Below are 15,221 nucleotides of genomic sequence, written 5' to 3'. Positions count from 1 at the left end.
TAAGTGAAGTTATATAGAAATCACAGTTCAAAGATTCCAGAATTCTGTGTGCTTTATACATGTCAATTTACACATATGCTAGGCTCATCTCAACGTTATTTGAAGATAACTGAGAAAAGGATTAGAATAAAAAAATCACGCAAATGGTTAGCTGAATTTTGTGACTAACTAGATCTCTTTTATATCTCTATTTTATTTGAAAAATCTGGAAAATTTATTTAAGTCACATCAAAAATAATGAGAAACACCCTTAGCTCCTTAAAAGACAATAAAAAAAGGAAACAACAATGAAAAAATTGAACTTCATTTTGCAAGTGGTCTTTGTATATTGTGGTGCTTTGTTATTGTGGATTCTGTGACTATCCCATGAATCTGGGCTCAAATCACAAGGGCTGCAGGAAGAAAATTTCAAAATCTGGAGCAGCTAATACAGCTCTGCAGTTGTTTGTAGGTTTGACTAATGTCGCAGCTGGACATAAACAGTACAAAGGAAATAATTCTACTGCTTTGCAGGCAAGAATGTGATGAAAAGCATACTGTTATCTTCTTAGATGAAATAAGAAGACCACACTTTAAAAGCTCACTAAATGATCAGCCCTTTGAATAACAGTGCCATTTTTAATGCACTCTAGAAAATTCAAATCCTTCATCCCTCCACAACCATTAATGACATTCACAAATAATTGCCGAGGGGAATTTCCAGTTTTATTTGATATTTCAAATGGATTGGGAGTAACATAAACAATGATTCAAGTTGTTGAGAATATTTCATTTAGAATAAGCAAACAAATCAGATTCAACTCCATAGCATAACCTTTAAGAAAAATGAATTAAGGTATATGGCATGTCCTTTGTAATTTAATTATAGACATTAGGGCAAAATGCCAGAAACACTATGCAAGAAGGAAACAGAAGTCTTTGATAAGATATATTAAAGATTACAAGTAATTTTACCTACAATTTCTATTATATGATAGCATATTTTTTCTGCCAATCAGAGACAAATTTATTTTAAATTATGATATGAAAGATGCATGATCATGAATGAATGAAATCAGGGAGTAGATGGCTCAAGTGCTGGTTGGTTCTGTTAAATGTTCTCATTATTTTGAATGATCTGGTGTTTTTGTCTGTGTGGAATTATGAATGTATTTTATGTCTGGGCAGGAAAATTTGATTATTAGATCACTGCTGACACCCAATGTCAGGAATCTAACCTGAGTCAGTGTGGTAAATATATATGTGTATGTGTGTGTGTGTGATTGTGTGTATGCCTGCAAGTCTGTATTTAGAAGGAAGTATCTTATTTCCTTCAGGGTATATACTTAATTCTATTAGATATACTTCATTAATGACAGCAGATAAAAGTAATTAACATTTTGAGACATATGTTTATGTTCCTATGTTTGCATGAACAAACTAAAAATTTATATTTTGGGTATGAGTTTTGTGGAAGGTCAGCTGAAAGTATAAATATATGGAGAAAGATGTCAATGACAATCATTTCAGTGTAGATCAATTTTAGACAACACTTGGAAGGATATGTAATCATATATGAAAATACAACATTTATTGATTTTCAAAAGCTACACTATTCGAGAAATATTTAGGAAAACAAGTTAAATTATGGAAACATAAAAGGAATATTATTTCTACTGTATAGGAAGGAAAACCCTAAATATTACAGTTTGTGTCATATTTCACATTGAGAAGCTTTGTCTATATCAATGTTTATTTCTTTTGTTTCTACTTTCCTATTCATAATTCTGCTCCTCATAGTATTCTTCTAAGGACTTTTTCTTTCTGCCAGTTTGGGGCTTGAACATACATCATGCTCTGTTTTTTTTTTTTTTTTTTTTTTTTTTTTGCTAACACAAGTCAGTCTTCTATTTGAACCATGTCCCAGCCCAGAAATTCTTGTAGTTAATTGGAGATAGAACCTCATGAACTTTCCTACCAACCTGAAAAACCATTATCCCCCAAGTCTCGTACTTCTTAATCACTAGGATTATAGGGATGAGTCTTGGATCAGAAGAGTCACTGACTTTTCGTGTTTTATAGCTTCCACATGTTTGCTAGTAATTGCAATAATAAACTACCACAGATTGTGTAGCATTAACATTGTAAATACATTTTCTCTGAGTTGGTGGAATTTGAACTCCAAGATTAGATTTGGCTTCTGATTCCTCTTTCCTTGGCTTATTCAAGGCATTCTGCTTCTCTTGGAGTAGACTTCAACTTAAATGCTACATTTGAGATTCTGTTTCCATATGCAGTCACTTTGTAAGACAATGGGATTTTTATCTTTAGTCTGAGTTCAGTGGGACATAACATATTGCTTAATAGATAGAAGAAAATCTCTAATATGAAATTATTTGTTTGGGGCATGGAAGTTATGGTTATACTTTCAAAAAATAGCAAAAGAGGTAAAGGTTTTATTAGAGCTTGTAAGATAATTATGAAGTCTTGACCTTAGACATGACACATTTAAATTCCCAGTTCTACTGGAGGATTAAACTCAAAACCTACACTTGTGAAATAGCATCTCTACCACTACCATACCTGCAGATTAAATTTGATTGCTTATTTTGAGGTAGTATCAATATGCCTGGGCCTGCTTGGACTGAGGTCCTCCGAACACAAGCATAAAACATTTTGCCTGGAACTGGAATTCTCTAAGCTCTGTTTTCCAAGTCGATAATATTATAGATTTGAGCCACTTTATCCAGTAAAAGTATACAATTTCAAAATATCTTGATATTGCCTATATTTGTGCTTAACATTTATAGCTAGCCTTAATTTTCTCCCTCTTTTGTTTAGTACTCTGGGTTGAAAACATTGGCTTTCTTCATATACATGGCTTTGTTTAGGATGGAATCCCATCACAATCAAAAAAGTCTCACAAAAGTTTGTCAAAAATCATGGAAAAAAAGGCTTCAGGTTGGAAGAAAACACTGATCTTTAAGTTATAATTGCACTATTATTTATAGTGTTAGTCAATGCTTGCATAAGTATCAGGAGGAAGGCAGAAATGTGAGAGATGTCAGGTCACTGTAGAAATTTTGTAGTTGTCACTTCATGTTATCTTCCTTCCTTAAAGCTTGTTTTATTAAAGCTCTCTGGGTGTATATTTGTTGGACTGATTCGTAATCATCTCTGGAAATAAAGCTGATTTTAAAAGGCTGATGGTGTGGTAAATAAAGGAATGGTCAGAATGAGCACAGATATTGTCACAGATTGAGCCAACCAGGTTAATTGCTGAACAGCCAAAAAAAAAAAAAAAGCAAAGTTTCAAGTTTGATGATCCACATTGGAACATATACAGATAGGTAGATATATACATATACATACATACATGAAAAATTAAATCTCCAGTAGATTATAGAGAAACGGCGTGACAGGTATTAAACTATATCAAACTGGTTGCAGGAAAGGTACAGTAAAATATAGATAGTTTAGCATAAATTTTGTAAAGGATGAAAATTCTTCCTTCATTATATACTTTACAAATATCCTTATTATGTTTTAAGTTTTTTTGTGCAAATAACATACAGAGATGTTACAATTACAGGGACAATGTAATGAGTACATTTTTATCAAGCATTGTTACCTCCTCCTTTCTATCCCTTTATCATCCTTTTCCATCTCCCTTTCCTGACCCTCTCTCCCATCTTGAGCCAAAGTTGTAAATTTCATTTTTCTACAAAACATCTTGTACATCACATGGTTGCACTGGGTCCACCTGTTTTCCTATTTAAACAATTTGGTTTTTCCCTTCCTCTCCACAAATTATACCAACATCAAATACAGTGAAAACTAGGTTTAGTTTTTTTTATATTGTAGTAGGAGCATCGGTACAATGCTGACAATTTGAATTACACAAAATATGCAACATGGGTAGGCACTGCTGGTTCAAGGATGTAATCTTAGCTAGTTAAGAGGCTAAGATCTGAAGATCACAGTTCAAATCCAGCCTGCATAGGAAAGTTCATTAGATTCTTATCTCCAATTAACCACCAGGGCAAATGGAGTTCTAGTGCAGATTGTATGTCGAGCACTGGCTTAGAACACAAAAACCTCATCCAGGCACTGAGTTTAAGCCTTGGGATCAACAGAAACAAAAATATAAAATAAAACATGGAGTTAGATATTTTATAATGAAGCATAATTTAATATACTCTACATTGTTAGAAAGACTAGACTTCTGTGTTAGCTTTATAACCTACCATAATAAATGATGTTGTCCACTTATTATACAGAAATGCTTATTTAGATTTACAAGTTTGAAGGTTTCAGTGTATGGTCAGTTGGTTTTATTACTTTGGGAGCCTGTGACAAGACAATGGCAAGGTGGGGAGTAGGTCAAAGAGAAAAGTTTTTGACCTAGACTGATTAAAAGATAAAATAAGAAAGTAGTTGAGAGTCTATGTTCTCATAGCTTTCACGCTGAAGAACTTTATCTTCAGAACTATTTAGATATTCTCCACAGTCTGGGAGGAAATAGAAAGTCATTTTTCTTTAACACATAGATCTTTCTGGGGCATTCTAAATTCAGTTGGCAACACCTTCACAAATGATAATGACTTGTCCAGGGGAAGACACAAGTAGATATTTCTGTAAATTCTAATCAGAACTCAGCAGACTAAATATTTTATGGAATTCCTATTAAAATATTTTCTTGCAGATGGAGTGGGTCTTTATTCTACAAATGTGTGTATCTGTGTGTTTGTATGTGTGTATGTGTGTGTTTCAATAAACTAATATATCAATGTAGCAGAGAAAAGAATTAGTGGGCCTGGGAAGATCGCTTAGTTGTGGAGCCCTTGCCTTGCATGCATGAGGCCCTTGGTTCGATTCCTCAGCACCACATAATCAAAAAGAAAAAACCAGAAGTGGCGCTGTGGCTCAAGTGTTAGAGCGCTAACCTTGAGCTGAATAGCTGAGCGACAACGCCCAGGCCCAGAGTTCAGGCCCCACAACCGGACCCCCCAAAAAAATTAGTATGGCCTTTCGTTTTTCTTCTTATACTATGAAAGTCTGTCACAATTCCCAATGAGATCTTATCCAAGATTCAAACATTAATGCTGTCCCAAAAGTTTTGCATGCATGAAGAGCTGGGAAGGTTGCTCAGTGGTAGACCACATACCTTACTTACCAAAAGTTTTGCATGCCAACCGAAGTTCATCTACCTCATTTAAGATGGCCATGGTATATAAAATTTTAAGTCCTCCAATTACGTTGTCACCATGGAAACAACATATAATACTTCTTTTAAAATACCTAGATTGTAGAACACTTCACCCAGAAAATTGAAGGAATATACTTTATGGGATTTAATTTAAATATTTAGTCACTGAAATGGATGTTCTATATCCACAACTCAGAGTCCTATTAAGCTACATAATTGCAAAACTCATCTATTACCATCTTGCATGAATACAGTCCTTCCTGAAAACAAACCAGATGTGGTAAACAAATTAACATGTACGACATTGTCAAACGCAGCTGTTCTAAAGCATGGAACTGACAGAGCAATTAATGCCTGTCAACAGCTGGTTCTAAGCAGTATGGAAAGTGATTTTTCCACTATAAGTGGAAAAGTCCACAGATTTTTCAGATTGTGTTTCGTTGTTGGCATTTGTGAGATATATTTTGGAAAGCACAATTAATGAAAGCATGCTGTTTTGTAAAACTTTGCTGGCTGACACACCAGGGAAGAAAAACTTTTGAAATGTTTCAAATGAAAAGACAAACAATAGGGTGGGTAAGTTGTGGTATGCAGTTTAAATACAGACTGAAGCAAACCAAAGAATGGGAAAAAATCATTTTCCTTAAGAAATGCTTTCTGGGTATATTGTGCTATACACTATAACGATGAAATGATAATTTCTTTGGAAAAGTAAAGAAAAAACACTTACCTGTTGAACTTCTTTTAAAGTGAATCTTAAATGACAAAGATGAAGAAATTTAAATGGGTTCATATTATTATTACTTTAATTTTTTATTAAAAGTTAAAACAAACTGACAGGCTATTAGTCCATGAAGATTTACAGAGTAAGTTTCTAGCATATATTTTATTTTGTTCCTCTTTTTTGGGGGGTGATATAAATATTTTATTTCAAAAAGGCTACTTGGTTTTAACCATTTATGCAGTCATAGAATAAGAAATGTTTTTGATTAATTTAAAACAATAGTAGGCTCATTTTATGCCCACACAAAATATAAAAACCAATGACATTTTCACTGAACAACTATAAAAAAAATCATGAAATAATATAGTAAAACTCCAGGTCAATTTTTTTGTTGGTTGTGGGCCTTGAACTCTGGGCCTGGGCACTGTCCCTAAACTCTTCAGCTCAAGGCTACCACTGTACCACTCGAGCCACAGTGCCATTTCTGGTTTTAAGGTGGTTTATTGGAGGTAAGAGTTTCACAGACTTTTCTGCCCAGGCTAGCTTTCAACCACTATCCTCAGATCTCAGACTCTTGAGTAGCGAGGATTACAGGCATGAGCCACCAAAGCCCAGATCCAAGTCAATTTTTAAAAAGCAAGCTTATTGAAACTTTTAGCTTTTTCCAGTAAACAATCTTACTTTTTCAGAATTAGCTTGTAACTGAGTTATTTTTAGATGTAACCATGAAATATTTTTATAGAATCAAATATAATTCTATTACTCAGTATTTCACAAAAATCCACTGTAATTGACTTTCCCCAAAATCAATTATTACATACTATCTCACACACTATAATCATTACAATCTAAATAGTCTGGACCATTTCATATAAATTCTAGGTGCTATTTTACATTATAAATTCACATCTGTGGTTTTAAACAAAGGAGAAAAGGTTTTAAAGGTAAAATCAAATATGAATGTGTAGTGTGGCCCAAATAAACCAAAAATTGTGAATTCATACAGACAAAATTATTTTCTTTCCACTAAATACGCTGAAGTAATACCATTGGAAATAGTGAGGCAGGCAGTGGCAGAATTCAAATCTCTTCAAACAATGTCTCTGTTATTCTGCTAACCCCTCCACTAAGAAGACGTCCCTTTTCCCAGTTGTCACAAAACTTCAAGTGTCTCTCTTAGAATTCTATTTGGAAAAGTTCTAAATCACTGATTCTTTTTGTATTTTCTATTATATGAAACAAAATATAGGCACAAAACAATTGAACTAAAATGCACACATGTGTTGAAGTCATCACAGCTGGAAAAACAACCAACAAATTGGAATTTCCCCAGGAACAAAAACATATTGTGCCCAACTTATTTTTTTAAACTTCAAACACATGTTAATTTAAGTAGAGCTATAAGTATAACTGTCTTTCAGAAATAAGGTTGTGTTAATTTGTAATTAAATTTATCTAGATCAACCTAATATAGAAAATCCCTTGAATGGATCAAATTGTTTAAATCAAATGTAACTGTATGTAAAATAAGATCTGAACATACTTAAAAGAAAAAATGCTACAGTATTAAATCACAAAAATCATAACATTGTTAAAAATTCCGAAATGCAATTAGTAATTCCAAAATATCCATAATGAGAACTAAATACTACTGACTTAACAAGAACAGAATGTGCAAATAACAGAATCTGAGCAGTGTACATAATTTAAAAATACTCCAAATTATACGGTTTTTACAAGACTGAATGTGGATTATCTAAAAGAAAACATCAGCACATCATATAAATGAAATTAAAAATCTCACGAAAAGAGAGAATAGTAGTAGTTTCTGGAATATAATATTTTAATAAATCGTGGTCAAAATCTAGTACTGTCTAAATTGTATACCTAATTAGTTAGATCCAAAGAAGACCCAAGTTACTCCAGCTGATTCGAAACTTTGGCAAAGTAGTAAAATACAACTGTAACACTATTATGGATGTTGACTCTGGCATGGAATTCATTTCCTCTTTGATCTGACAAATGAATATATGAAAGAACATAACTTCTCCAACTAAATATCAAGACCTAACTAAGCATATAACTAGAAAAGTCATCATGCAATCCGTATTGCAACTGGAATAAAAAGAAAAATCAGTCATATTAAATGTTGGCTTTTTTCATAAATTATTTCCTTTGTCTTGCATTTTTTAAACATTGTGTTAAATGATTTATATCTTGGTAACTAAATTTGGATGCCTCCTTAAATTTTGTTCTGGGTATAATATCTCACTTCAGTTCCTATCCAATGAAATGATGTTGTTTACAAAACAAATGCTAATAACCACTGCTTATAATACACAAAATCTCATAAGCATGATTTCAGGAAGCATAGGTTAACATTTTGATATCGTGGTCTCATGACTGATGAGGCCTATCTGCATTAGTAAAGTTGTACCTAGATTTCCCAGCCTAAATTTAGCCACTGTTAAAAAGTGTTTATACCTTTATCTGGCACCCACCAGAGATTAAACCTGATATAAAGTCTAAGGAAAATCATAAGGTAAGAATTTAGCTCTTCTGGATATAAAGTAAACCAAAATGCAGCTTAGAGTAACTCATTTGACTAAAGTCAACCTATTTCTCTAAAACATGTTAAGTATTCCTTACAATGTGTATTATTCTCAAGAAGGGAATGAAGAATGTGAGAAGAGGACTAAGCAAGTATTGACTTCAAATATACATAATTTGGATTTACCGCTTTATTTCGTTATAGGCATTTTTGATAAAAAACTATTTGAATAATTGATTTCCTGGTTAGGTATAATATATCCTAGTTACATATTCCAAACTGCATTCAGAAAATGGCATATAGTAATTGGGTAGAAAAATATTCAATAAACAACAAAAAGTATATACCTGTAGGGTAATATTTTGAAGAGTCAATTAGAAATATTCTAATATAATAATTTGAACAATTTCACATTGACAGTATTTACCTAGAATACTTTAATGCTAATTGGACAAGATTGTCCTTCTAAATGAGCAAAACCTATTACTCCTTTTACTTTATCAGGTAAATATCTGAGCTAAAAATGGAAATTAACATATGAATCTATAACAACTGGAATGAAATTTACTTTTTATTAGCAAATATTAATTTTACAAAAGTATTTTATTGTGTTATAAACATATGTCCACATAATGTAGCTTGTTACATTTTATTCATTTTATTAATTTCATTTTCCTATTTTTATACTTATATTTTATTATGCCATCATACTAACATATGAAATATTTGAACATATTTACTCCACAATATTTCTCTTCATCTCCTCTCTTACTTTTTTCAAAACTTAATCAGTTCCATCTTTTACACCTGGGTCATTCATTTTATTTTCTGGGTCTAGAGTCTGTATAGGAGAAATCTAATGTTTGTTTTTCACAGTACCGCTAATTGCTTTGATATGAAGGTTTCCCATTCTATTTTCTTGAAGACGATATTATTTCATAATTATGTGTGGCTAAATAGTATATCATTGTGTGTATATATATATATATATATATATATATATATATATATATATTACAGTTTCTCTCTTCAATGAATGATTAAGGAACATGCAGTTAATTCTGTAGTTATTTATGCTTTTTTATGTGGGAGAAAGAAGGATGGAAATAATGATGTTTGGAATAAGAAACATGCTCTTTAGGGAGGCAGTCTACTATTTGAAACATCTCTCAGCTGCTCTTTCATCAGTATTTCAATAATGCATTGTATTTAAAAATAAAATTTAATTACATTTACAAAGGTGTTCTTTTTCAGTATATATATATATATTTATTACAATGTTACATTTAGTATGTCATGTGAGTATGGTGATGTATGTGAGCATGAAAATGTAGGCATGTTTGTACATGGAGCTGACTCGAAGGAAACTGAATGTATGTGAGATACAGGATTCAAATAAAAGTTTGAGACCTGTAAGTTGCTAAATTGATGTATATGTCCAGTTTGTGGAGTGTGATTTCAAGATCACATTTTGGTAGGTTTTATACAAAGTAAGTAGATGTTTCTAATCCAAAATCGTAAGGAATAAAACAACAACTCTGTTTCATAATCATTCAGTCTTAGTACTCCAGACATTGTAATAAGTAGAAAAAAATGATTGAAAGTATGGCGGGTCAGTAGTAACCCTTTAGACACTCTACATTTTCCCGAAAATCTTCAGATGTACTCTTTGGATATAAATTACAAGTGTATTTATAAACATACAGGTATAATATGATCTTATATATGTAAATATATGTATATATTACAAATACATCATATATTTACTTATATTTTAAATGTGTATCACAAATATTGATTTATATTTAAATGTAATTCAACTCATCATAGATAGATAGATAGATAGATAGATAGATAGATAGATAGATAGATAGATAGATAGATAGATAGATAGATAGATAGATAGATAGATAGATAGATAGATAGATATTATTTTGGTCAGTCATGTGGCTTGAACTCTGGGCTTAGGTGCTGTCCAAGTGATCTTCAGCTCAAGGCAAGAGCTCTACCGCTTGAGACATAGCGCTACTTCCAGTTTTCTGGTACATTATTGGAGATAAGAATCTCATGGAATTTCCTGCCTGAGCTGGCATTGAACTGTGATCCTCAGATCTCATCCTCTTGAGTAGCTAGGATTATAGGCATGAGCCACGGGCACCCGACTATACTTATATCTGAGATTTGTTAGTGTAACAAAGGGTACAGAAACTATTATTCTTATCATGAAAGGACTTCACACTGACAGATATAAATACAAGAAGAAAAACAATAACTTTTCACAGTGGCACAAAAATCGTAGGTATCTAGCAAGACAGCATGTGTTTCCCAACAGAGCAGTTTGCAACCCAAGCGACTGTGGAAGATATTGGACCCTAAACAAACCTGACAATTGCACAAACACAGCGCTCTATGACAGATTTAGCAAGGCCTATCTAAGAGATTCTTGTTAGGGACATTATGAAAAAATGTATAGTTTAGTTGTGATTACAGAACTCTTTTACACATATCACTAAGCCATTAACTATATTTAATATAGTTCCTATTGCTCTAACTTATATTTTCTTGGCTCAAAAACTGTTTTTTGTTTGTGAAAATTTAGCTGTTCAAAACATAGACCTTGGTTTTTAATATTTTTGAAATTACTGTCTGCATAGTGTTGTATGAGATGAGCTTCTCTTTACCATATCATAGGAATAAACTTAATCTGATTCAAACTTGGAAACAGGTAGCTTGTTCTCTCTCCTAGAAAAACATCTATATAGACTTCTTTACATGTAAACAGACCCTCATTTACTAGCAATAGTCTGTCAGTGAGTCAAGCCTAACTCACCCAAGTGAGATGAATTCTTCTCTCATGCTTCCTTTACATTAAAAATGGTAAGAACTGTTCAATAATGTGCATAGTATTTATTATGAAGTGTGACTCCTATTTTTCATAATATGAATCAAGCAGAGGAATCAGTTTAAGATGTGAAAGAGCCTTAAAAAGAGTCTTGGACCTTGAAAATTGTCCTGGGTATGAAATTTTGGAGAAATATCCCTTTTCATAGAAAAAGGACTCATTTTTTTTAATATTGTGCTGGTACTGGGATTTGAACTCCTGGCCTTGAGCTCTATCTGGGCTTTAATTCTCAATGTTTGCTCTATACCACCTGAGCCACACCTTAACTTCTTCCATTTACCACAAGTGGAGAAAAGAATCTCTTAGGATTATCTACTTGGAATAGCTTCGAATTGCAATTGTCAAATTTGAACCTACCGACTATCTAGGTGTAAGCCACTGGTGCTGTGCTAGAACTCACTTCTTAAAATAAAAAATCACAAAAAGAGGAGACGAAAATATTTGTTCAATTATTTATGTGTTTTCTGATAAACGAAAGCACTTGCTACTGGAAGAGAAAAAGAGAGAAGATAGAGATGAATATGGAGGAGAGAGACACAAAGAAAGAAGAAAGTAAGGGAGGTTAAATGAGGGGAGGGGAATAGAAGGGAGGATGGGGGGGGGGGGTAGATGAGTAGAATTGTCTACTCCTCACTAAGGTTTTGTTGGACAATCAGTACCTTTGCATTTATGTAGCCAAAGCTTTTTATTTTTGGTAGTAGTAAGCTGAGATATAAAATACCAATTTATGGGTAATAACCTGTTAGTGTGCTTCCTCTGCACCAAGGAAGCCACAGTTAGGTTACTGTCAGAAGGCAAGAGTAAGCAATTTCAGTGATTCTGAGAAACAATAATTGACATGCCAGGAATGCTCCCTTGTATGGTGAAGTCAAGCATCACTCTTGTTCCCTGCTCCAGTCTTCCTCTCAACAAAACCACAGAAACAGAAGAGGAAGGAAATATCTGAGTAATGATCATCTCTCTGTTTACCCTTATCCCTTGGTCTCTCAAAAAATAAAGCGAAAGGAGACTTAACCTGAACTAGTGGGGAACATGGGAGGAAAAAGTTCAGTCTAACTTATTGTGAAACTTTTAAAATAATTGGAGCAGCATTTCAAATACTGAAATAAAACTTTTTAAATTATTAACAAAAAGTAACTCGAAATTTATCGAAAATTTAGAAGAATGCAGGGCTCACTAAATAGAGGAATCTGAAAATTAAAACTGATTCCTGCTTCTATCGTCAGAAATTGAAGATCGTCCCTAAACTTCCAATACTAGGTAAATTACCCTTGATATTCACTTATACTGTGTGAATATAATGCAGAAAATATGACTTTATATTTAGACTGCTGAAGTGAATAGCGATGGGAATTCATGATGGATAACATAATGCTGACAGCATGGAAATTATTTCCCTTCCATCTTCAGTGTGTAGAGAATAAAAATGTTCTATCGGATGGCCCTGAAAGTGCAATTCTAAATTTAAGACAGAAGGTGAATAGTAAAGGAGATCTATCTTAGCCATTCAGAGATTAGAAATGTGGAGAAATATATTCATTTATGTAGGTCAAACATGGAAGAAAGGATGTGGCAAGCCCATAGCCAAATGCCAAAGTAGAGATATTTAACAAAATACCATGAAGTTGGAACAAGTCTTAAAAGGGGGATCTGGGCTAAAGGGAGTAGTGTAGAAGAATGGAGAGGGAAATGGTGGACTAATACAGTCATAACATTCAATGTACACATGTCAGAATATAAGTAGGAAACATGAAGGGATAGGTGGGGTTGGGGTAAAGGAAGGAAGAAAAATGTGAAATTTGAAAATGATCCAGATGCACTGTATATTGAAATGCACATACACTTTATTCAAAACTGACACGATGAAGCAAAACCCCTTTACAACTAGCTAAACATACTCTTTTGAAGTTATAATATTAAGAGACCAGAAGCATAAACCTTTAGAGATAAATAAGAAGAGAAAATTGACATATTGTTGAGGCTTGTTTCCCTTTCAATATACAAAAGTTAATGTGTCAAATCTGCTGCAAATGTAAATTTTATTTTGCCTATTCTTTTAAGCAAATTGCTTAAAATGTAGCGCCAACCCCAAAGAAATATAGGTCCCATGGTTTATCTTATTTGCAATATCTAGTATATGTCTGAGTCAAGCAGAAAAGGTCAGATAATGTGATGTTATGAAAATGAACCCTTAGATATGCATTTAAATGTTTCTTTGTTTCATTCATATGTTTCTAACGCATTTATAAGATTATTTCTTTGTTGCTTTGTATGTTCCTCCCCCACAGTATAACCCCTGCTTTCACTATATTTGATGTCGGTACAATTTGTGGAGGAGATGGGGAAAAACAAGTCGTTTAAGGATACAGGTGGACCCACTGCAACAATGAGAAGTACAAGTTGTCATGTTGAAAACGAACTTTACGATAATGTATTCATTATCTTGCCGATGTAATTGTAACCCCTCTGTACAGTATGTTCACAAAAAATAAAAAAATGTAGAGAACCTAATTCCAATATCCTTTCATTTCTAATAAAAAAATCTTTGGAGGGGGAGATTGGGTGGGGGGGGGGTGGAGGCTGGGAAGAGATGTGAAGGGTAAACAAAGGAGGAGGCTGCAATGCTTGATAAGAAATGCACTCATTATCTTGTCCATGTAATTTTAATCCCTCTGTACAGTATGCTCACAAAAAATAAACATTAAAATTTAAAAAAAATCTTATGCACATTTAAGTTATTTCTAAATACCTTAATGCAATGCATTATTGGAACTAATTTCATTCCATATTTAAATTTATTTTTTTGTTTTTGTGAAAATACTGTACAAAGGGGTTTCAATTACATGGGTAAGATAATGAGTACATTTCTTATCAAGCATTGTACCCTCCTCCTTTGTTTCCCCTTCCCATAACTTCCTGTCCTCTCCATGCTCCCCACCCAATCCTCCCCCCACACACCAAAATTTTAAAGTTTGTTTTCGACATAATGACATGTACATCTCATTGTTGTAATGGGTCCAGCTGTATCCCTATTATTTAAACGATTTGTTTTTTCCTTTCCCCTCCACAAATTATACCAACATCAAGTACAGTGAAAGCAGGGTTTGTACAGTGGGGGAGGGACATACAAAGCAAAAAAGAAATAATCTTTTAAATATGTTAGAAACAATCACATGAAGGAAATAACATTAGAATATATATCTTAGGGTTCATTTCCCTCACATCAACTTGTCTGACAGTTTCTGTTTGTCTCAGACATATACTAGTTATTGCAAATAAGGGAAACCATGGGACCTATGTTTCTTTGGGCCTGGCTTATGTCACTTAATAAATTTTTTTCCAAGTCTTTCCATTTCCTAACAAATGGGGCAATGTCATTCTTTCTGATGGAGGCATAGAATTCCAGTGTGTATATATACCACATTTTCTTGATCTACTCATCTACTAAGGGCCATCTGAGTTGGTTCCATATATTAGCTATGGTAACTAATGATGCAATAAGCATAGTTGTGATGGAAACTCTAGTGTGGTCTTGTTTGTGAACATTTGGGAAAATACCCAAAGTGGGAATGCTGGGTCACATGGGAGCTCTATGTGGAGTCTTTTGAAGAACCTCAATACTGATTTCTAAACTGGTTGAACAAGTTTACACTCCCATAAACAATACAGTAGTGTTCCCTTCTGTCCACATCCCCTCCAGCATCTGTTGATATTACAGTTCTTGATTATAGCCATTCTAACTGGGGTGAGGTGGTATCTCAATGTTGTTTTGATTTACATTTCTTTTATGACTAGGGAGGGTGAGCATTTCTTCATGTGTCTATTGGCCATCCTTCTTTCCTCTTCAGAGAAGTTT

Source organism: Dipodomys spectabilis, unplaced genomic scaffold (assembly GCF_019054845.1).
Source record: "Dipodomys spectabilis isolate Male_0828 unplaced genomic scaffold, ASM1905484v1 ptg000420l, whole genome shotgun sequence".
NCBI lineage: Eukaryota > Metazoa > Chordata > Mammalia > Rodentia > Heteromyidae > Dipodomys > Dipodomys spectabilis.
This window is presented reverse-complemented; position numbering follows the sequence as displayed.